Raw genomic sequence first — 7,056 nt, 5'->3', positions numbered from 1 at the left:
CTTGTGCGCATCTGTGTGTGTGTGTGTGTTTGTTCAAACTCTCTGTAAAAGTTTTGTGCAATAGCGACTAAAAGAGCCATGGTTATTGTGATACCAAAGCACCAGGGCAGGGTTTCCCAAAGCCTTCTTAACGGGACACATGTTAGTTAACGTACCTTAACGTTTTCGATGAGTTTCCCACGTCCTTAGCTATAAAATATACCATCGTAAGGCTCGTGTGGACTATTCTACCAAAACAGTTTTCGAAACGTTTTCGAGCAAAACATGTTAGGGTCTGGACGTGTGCACTGACTGCGATGTAGACCACGATATGTGATGCATTACATTACAAAAAACGTAAGTATAATTTAATTAGCCGTTCATTTTAATCCAGCGTGAATGCCCTAAAAGTAGCAACAGGCCTACAGCCGTCTTTATTGTGGAAGTTTTTTATTTGGACCGTGCATAGTATTTAGTAGGCCCAGGGGCGGCGCCAGGGGGGGGGCTAGGGGGTGCTCTAGCTCCCCCTGGATTAGCCATAGCACCCCCATAGCACCCCCAAGAAAATAATGGTTTATTTATTATTGTTATTTAATTTAATTCTGCGTTATTTATTGTGTGATAATAATATTTAACTCACAAAAGAAAATAATAACAGATTTAAATTGTTTTAGACACAGAGCAATCATTCTGTCATAGCCTATGACCCAACTTTCACGTCGCACGCTTGAATGTTGACGTTACTGGACGGTTGAAGGAGAAAGCGAACTAGTGCGTGGTAGTTTCAAGTGAATATCAACAATGCATCGGTTTTTGCTACCTAAATGGCCATGTTTGGAAGAACGATTAAGAAACAAGAGTGACGTAGAAGAAGAAGAAATGCCAGGGGTATCTGGTGTGGATTTTTAAGGAGAGGAACGTTGTGGTCAAGGAGGTCAACCCTCCACCACTACTGAGGGTGCTAACCATGGTGCTAACAGCATCAGTGACATTAGCATGAACGCTCAGGATGGTCCGAGAAGACCAAAACTCCAGAAATATCCACCTTGCATGTTTGGAGTCCAACAAAGGAGTTTTTGTAAAAGCTGGTTGGGACAGTTTGCGTTGTTGGAGTACAATGCAACTAAGGTATTGTTAGCTGTGTAACATTAATGAAAGCTGTCTGATCATGCATTGATTGCCCTGTGTCGCTGAAGACTCGTTTCGGTTGATTAGCAACGAAGATGCCCTTTTTTGCCGAAGATTTTAACTTTTTGCCTTTTCCTCTTTTTTGGATTCTTTTGGAGACGCCTTTAAAAAAATCAGAGACTCTTTAGCCTAAGACAAGCAGCCTGTCTGTGTGCTAGGTATGCTATACATAAGGTTCTATGTGATTACTGTTGATTGTAAACTGAAATAATATATACCTTTTTAACGCATTTCTGACTCTTTGACTGTTTTAGTTAATTCTATCTGCTATTCCAAGATTAATTTCACTCTATCTGACATGGTAGTGGTCACCTGTCGCCCAACTTTAATCCTCACAACCACAAGTGTTTTAAAGTAAATTAGGTATTTGGGATTGCGGACTCTATAACATGCTGTATGCCTTTTGTCAGTGACCGTCGCAGATGTGCGCGTCTGTCGGAAGAAGCCTAGATAATAATAATACAATCGGTTTGATAGGCGCTTTTCAAGGACCCCAAAGACGCTTCAGAGAGCAAACATGTAAGGTTGTTGTAGTAGAGAACCATGTAACACATAGGCTATCATCCTAATTTCATAGCACCCTCACTAAAATGCCGAGCTCCCCCATAGCACCTGCAGAAAAAAATGTCTGGCGCCGTCACTGAGTAGGCCTATTTGTGTTAATGTTCTTTCTAATAACGATCACCTGCGCTCAAATCTGATTCGTGCCCAACATACTCATCTCACGCAAGCACAAACCTACGTGAATGACAATAATCGATGCCAGAAACATGGATTCAGCCTACTAAGTTATAAGTTATGTAGGAAGGTTTATCTTTGCAGAACTCTTAAGAAATGGTTTGGAAAACACGAGTAGAAAAGTAAACAACTTTAGTAAGGTATAGGCTACCTTTCAGGTCTTATTAAAACACTAAGACACAGTTATCAGGAAACCCAGACCAGACTTTTAACCAAATTTCACGTCCACCCACTTGTGTGGGAGGTGTCTGGCCGCAAGAGGGACAATGTGGGCTCACCCTAACGCACCCCATCTAATATGTCTAGGGTGCGCCTGCCCAAATCATGTTCTCAATTATTCATGCGTAGCCGTCTGTCTATCAGCTCTCACGCAGTATGACTGACTGGTGTACGGCTTTACGGCCTGCTAGCGCATTGCTGCAGCCCCTTGCCTCAGCGTGACATTTCCATAGACTTTAATGAATGGCGTCGACTTTATTGTTGATGGTTGTGTCAGTGCTGTTGGAAATTTTGGCATCGCTAATGGCTAATGGTGGGCGCATTGGCTGAAAAAGGAAACAAATAAATAAATAAAAGGAAAGAAAATGTGGAATGGAAGTATTAGCTGCTTAATTCCATACAATAATATCGTGCCAGCAGGGCACTCATTGTTGTCAAATTATTAAATTCTTGTTTTTGAAGCTTGTGAGACAAAGGGACCACAGGTGATGGTGTCTTTTGTGCCAGGCTGTCCACTGGAAATTCAAATTCCCATTCAGAAAAGGCCCAATCCAGTCCCTGCGAATGCAATGACATAATTACAGTTTTACCTCGCGCGGCGTGGTGTTTGTCATTCACTACTGAAATGACCCATTATTCAATTCAGACGATTGCGCCAGTTAAACCGTGAATGCCGTGAATAGGACTGTCAGTGAATGCGGTACTGTCAACGAATGCGGTACTTCCATCCCCTTACCCGCACCTACTTAGAATCTCCGTCCCTCATCTCACGAATCCTGCATCCTCGGTTCGCCTCCATATCACTAAAATGTCAGAAATATAGCCTACACATCATACATACATACATACATACATACAGGCATCAGGAGGCCTGTAGAAAAAAGGGTGTTGGGCCACTGCTCTTTTACCATTGTCACATAGTCTAAGTAACACGGGGGATTTTTTTAGCTCAGAAAGAGACAAATTTGCTTTCTGGTCGCACATTTGATTAGACTTCTATCTGATTACTAATAATTTGATTTGACCGAATAATAATTACATACAGAAGCAAATAACCACGTGTACACTGTTTATGTTTATCACAAAGAGGACATCTTTATCTTTATTAATTCAGTAAAATTCAGAAAATAGACTTGTGACACATGCATGTGTCTGTGTAGGTCTAGTCTGGATAATGTTTGTGTGTATATGTTGCACTCGCAGATATTTAATTGTTTACATCCCTGCACATCTCTACGTCATGGATAGAGATTGATTAACAATGTTTTCTGCTCAAGTGTTTATGCATTTTCCGCAGGATATTTGTTTTGGGGTTTCTGAAGGTCACGGTGGCGCATTTTTAAGTAATTTAATCCTTGAGCCCACAGCATAACCTCTTGTTGATTTTTTTTAAGCCGTATGTCAGACAAAATCAGATGTAGCCTACGGAACGTTGTTTCCCAAAAAGGTTAAGAATTTTAAAAACATTTGAAAGACAACCAAATAATAATAACAATAATGAAAAATAACAACAATAATCATCACATTAGCCTATATATTATTATATTTAATAATAATAATAATAATAACAATTGCTGTCGTTATTGTTGTCGTCGTAGTCACAAGCTCCTTAAATACTGTAACAGAACCAACATATTGGTTTGTAGCCTACGCTCTGTCTCAATGTTTTAACTGGTGACAGTTACATTGCATAATATGGACCGGGTCGGAGTGGCGAAGGCCATTCGGGTTTGCGTGGCAGTGGCTGTCAAACACGTTTAGAACGGGCCTCTCACGAGAGCTGCAAGGATCAAACATTCACAGTTGCGCCACTGTGCAAAACTCACAGGGCATAATTCTATTCGTTTCACATGTATTAAAATTAATGAGTGTGTGTGTGCGCGTGCGTGCGTGTGTGTGTTTGTGTGTGTGTTTGGTTGTGTGTGTGATAGAGAGAGGGAGAGAAAGAGAGAGAGCTGAGGGGGTTACAAGGAAAATCAAACATCTCACCCCCGCTGACATTTATCAAATTACACGAGAACTCCATCATATCCGACGTGTCTCAACTGTAAAAACCCACAATATCCAGCATATGACAAGTCGCCGATAGATAGTCAGAGTGAAAATATTTAGATGTTTCCTCTAAGCCTCTGGTAGCTCGTTAGCGTCTCGCCAGTGAAATTCTGGGCCTCGGTGAACCCTCAAATCATGGGCTTCACAGAAGGAAAATAGAGGGAGTGCAAGCCACAGAAGGGTCAAGTCCTGTTGAAGTAGTATATATCCTGGGCACAGCTGTGGCCTCTGACGTAACCCGTGGGAAGTGTAGGCTACTGATCTTGACTATTCCTGAAAGGCTCGAATTTTTAAGAATGTTTTTTTCTGTCTTCCATTTAGATCGATTCGCAAACTAATTTCTTCATGTAGTAGGCATGTTTCGTAAACTATTTTGATTCGAAATTGTTATTTTAGCAAGAGGAGAGAACGTAGCCTACTCATAGGCAGGGGCGGAGATCCCATTTCATTGTAGGGGGGGACAATACATGGTCAAATTTCAGAGTGTAATTCCGGGGGGGGGACATGAAAAAATTGCTTTCACGAGAGGTAAATCTGCTTTCTAAAGAGGTAAATCTCTTTACATATCGTGTATCATAGCGGCAGCGACAGGGGACAGAGGAGGAAACAGTCTGACAATCTGACCATGTAGGCTACTGGGCTGATTAACTGAAACACGGAGCTGCCGGTAGCCCTGCCCGTTGGAAACAGCATGTGAACCAAACCACTTTGAGGAATAGGGGGAACATGATTTTTCAACACTTAAAAAACACATTTTTTTTACGTCTATAATTAGCGCCGCTTGTGTCGTCGTATTTTTATTTAAAAAAAAAAATCAAATTTTTTTTTTTTTTTTAAGTTTTCAATGATTGTTGGGGGGGGACAACTTTATGGTAGGGGGGGACACGTCCCCCCCGGGATCTCCGCCTATGCTCATATAAAAATAAAATAAAAATACGACGACACAAGCGACGACACAAAATCATGTTCCCCCTATTCCTCAAAGTGGTTTGGTTCACATGCTGTTTCCAACGGGCAGGGCTACCGGCAGCTCCGTGTTTCAGTTAATCAGCCCAGTAGCCTACATGGTCAGATTGTCAGACTGTTTCCTCCTCTGTCCCCTGTCGCTGCAGCTATGATACACGATATGTAAAGAGAGTTACCTCTTTCTCGAACGCAGTAAGAACATGCAAAGAAGAAGTTTTTTTCTAAACTCCATTTACGAAGTTCCAATCGATATGCACAAGTATACATAAGTTTATTAATGGATTGGCATGACAACGTGAACGTTTGCCGATAACACACGCATGCCGGTAATTAACACAGTTAAGATAGCTAGCTAGACAGTCTAGGACACTGTCCTGTCAGGGGCAGGTTCATGCTAGTTAATAAACGTAGGTCTACATCTCAGTGCCTCTCCAAATTTGTTAAATTATCTGAAGTTTAATTAATGTCATCTTTTTCTGCGGTCCATTAACTATGCTGGTATTGTAATATGGAGTGACAGTGGCGTAAGAGGGAGAGAAGTCGTATTGTAATCAAAAGGTTGCTAGTTCGATTCCCTGTTGAGCTGATTTATAACTTATTTTGAGCATCAAGTTCTCTTGAACTTTGGACATTATTTGTCTGTGAATAGATATTTCGTGTTAGTACATTTAATGCTGTTTAGATAATTCTAAAATGACTTCGAATTTCTGTTTGTAAATGTGATAAGAGAATTCGGTATTTAGCAGTTTATGCTAGCTCTCGTGAAAGCAATTTTTTCATGTCCCCCCCCGGAATTACACTCTGAAATTTGACCATGTATTGTCCCCCCCTACAATGAAATGGGATCTCCGCCCCTGACCGTACTATAACAAAAAAAACTCCTTTAATAAACAATATATCGAGCATATGAAAACAAGTTTTTTTTCCATTGGTGAACTGTATAAGTATTTAAGGGTATGCTGTAACAAGGAGCCTTTTTAATTATAACATGTCAGACAGTTCTAGGCTACCTAAAATTCATAACTTGTTGTAGCATGACCTTAAATAAGAGAAGAAACTTCCCTATTGAAAAGATTTTTTCCCTTTATGGGGCTTCCGTTACACCATGCTCAGTGCACGGGCTACTCTCCGTTATTTAAGCGAAAGTGATCTGAACCCGTGCGTTTAACGGAAAACAAACCAAGTAACTTTAATGGAAGTGACTGAGCAGATTCGCATAATTGTGCATGGTTTTACATTTAACCACACCAGTGTCTTGGGTCATGAAAGTTTGAGACATTACGATTAGATGATCGAAATGTATTTTATTTTAAGCTTACTTAGGGCACAAACACGAAATCTTTCCACAGATTTGGTTTAGTTTTGGGCAGTTTATTGAGGACGAATGATGCATAAATAAACGCATCAGCTGTTTGTTAAAATATATTAATTTTAATGACTCCAGGATATGGTACGTTACACAAGAAAACACAAGAATCAATTATCAAAATGTGGGTATTTGCCAGAATAAACATTATGATAATAATAATCAAGATGCTTTCAGGCATTTTTTAAGCCAGACATTATCATGATGCTTACTGATGTGCTATGCAATGTTGCAATAGCTTATCAGTTGTAAGAACAGTAAGGGATTCAAGTGCATTCTTAAATTATTAGAACAAGTCCACAGAGAATTGATCTACTCTAGACCACGTGTTCCCATTTGGAAATGACCTCTGTCAGAATAGAGAACTTGTTGGAATGTTGTGTCTCCAACACAGTCTAAATCTGATCTCTCTCTCTCTCTCTCTCTCTCTCTCTTTCTCTCTCTCTCTTTCTCTCTCTCTCTCACACACACACACACACACACACACACACACACACACACACACACACACACACACACACACACACACACACACACACACACACACA

This window comes from Clupea harengus, chromosome 18, assembly GCF_900700415.2.
Source record: "Clupea harengus chromosome 18, Ch_v2.0.2, whole genome shotgun sequence".
NCBI classification, from domain to species: Eukaryota; Metazoa; Chordata; class Actinopteri; order Clupeiformes; family Clupeidae; genus Clupea; species Clupea harengus.
This window is presented reverse-complemented; position numbering follows the sequence as displayed.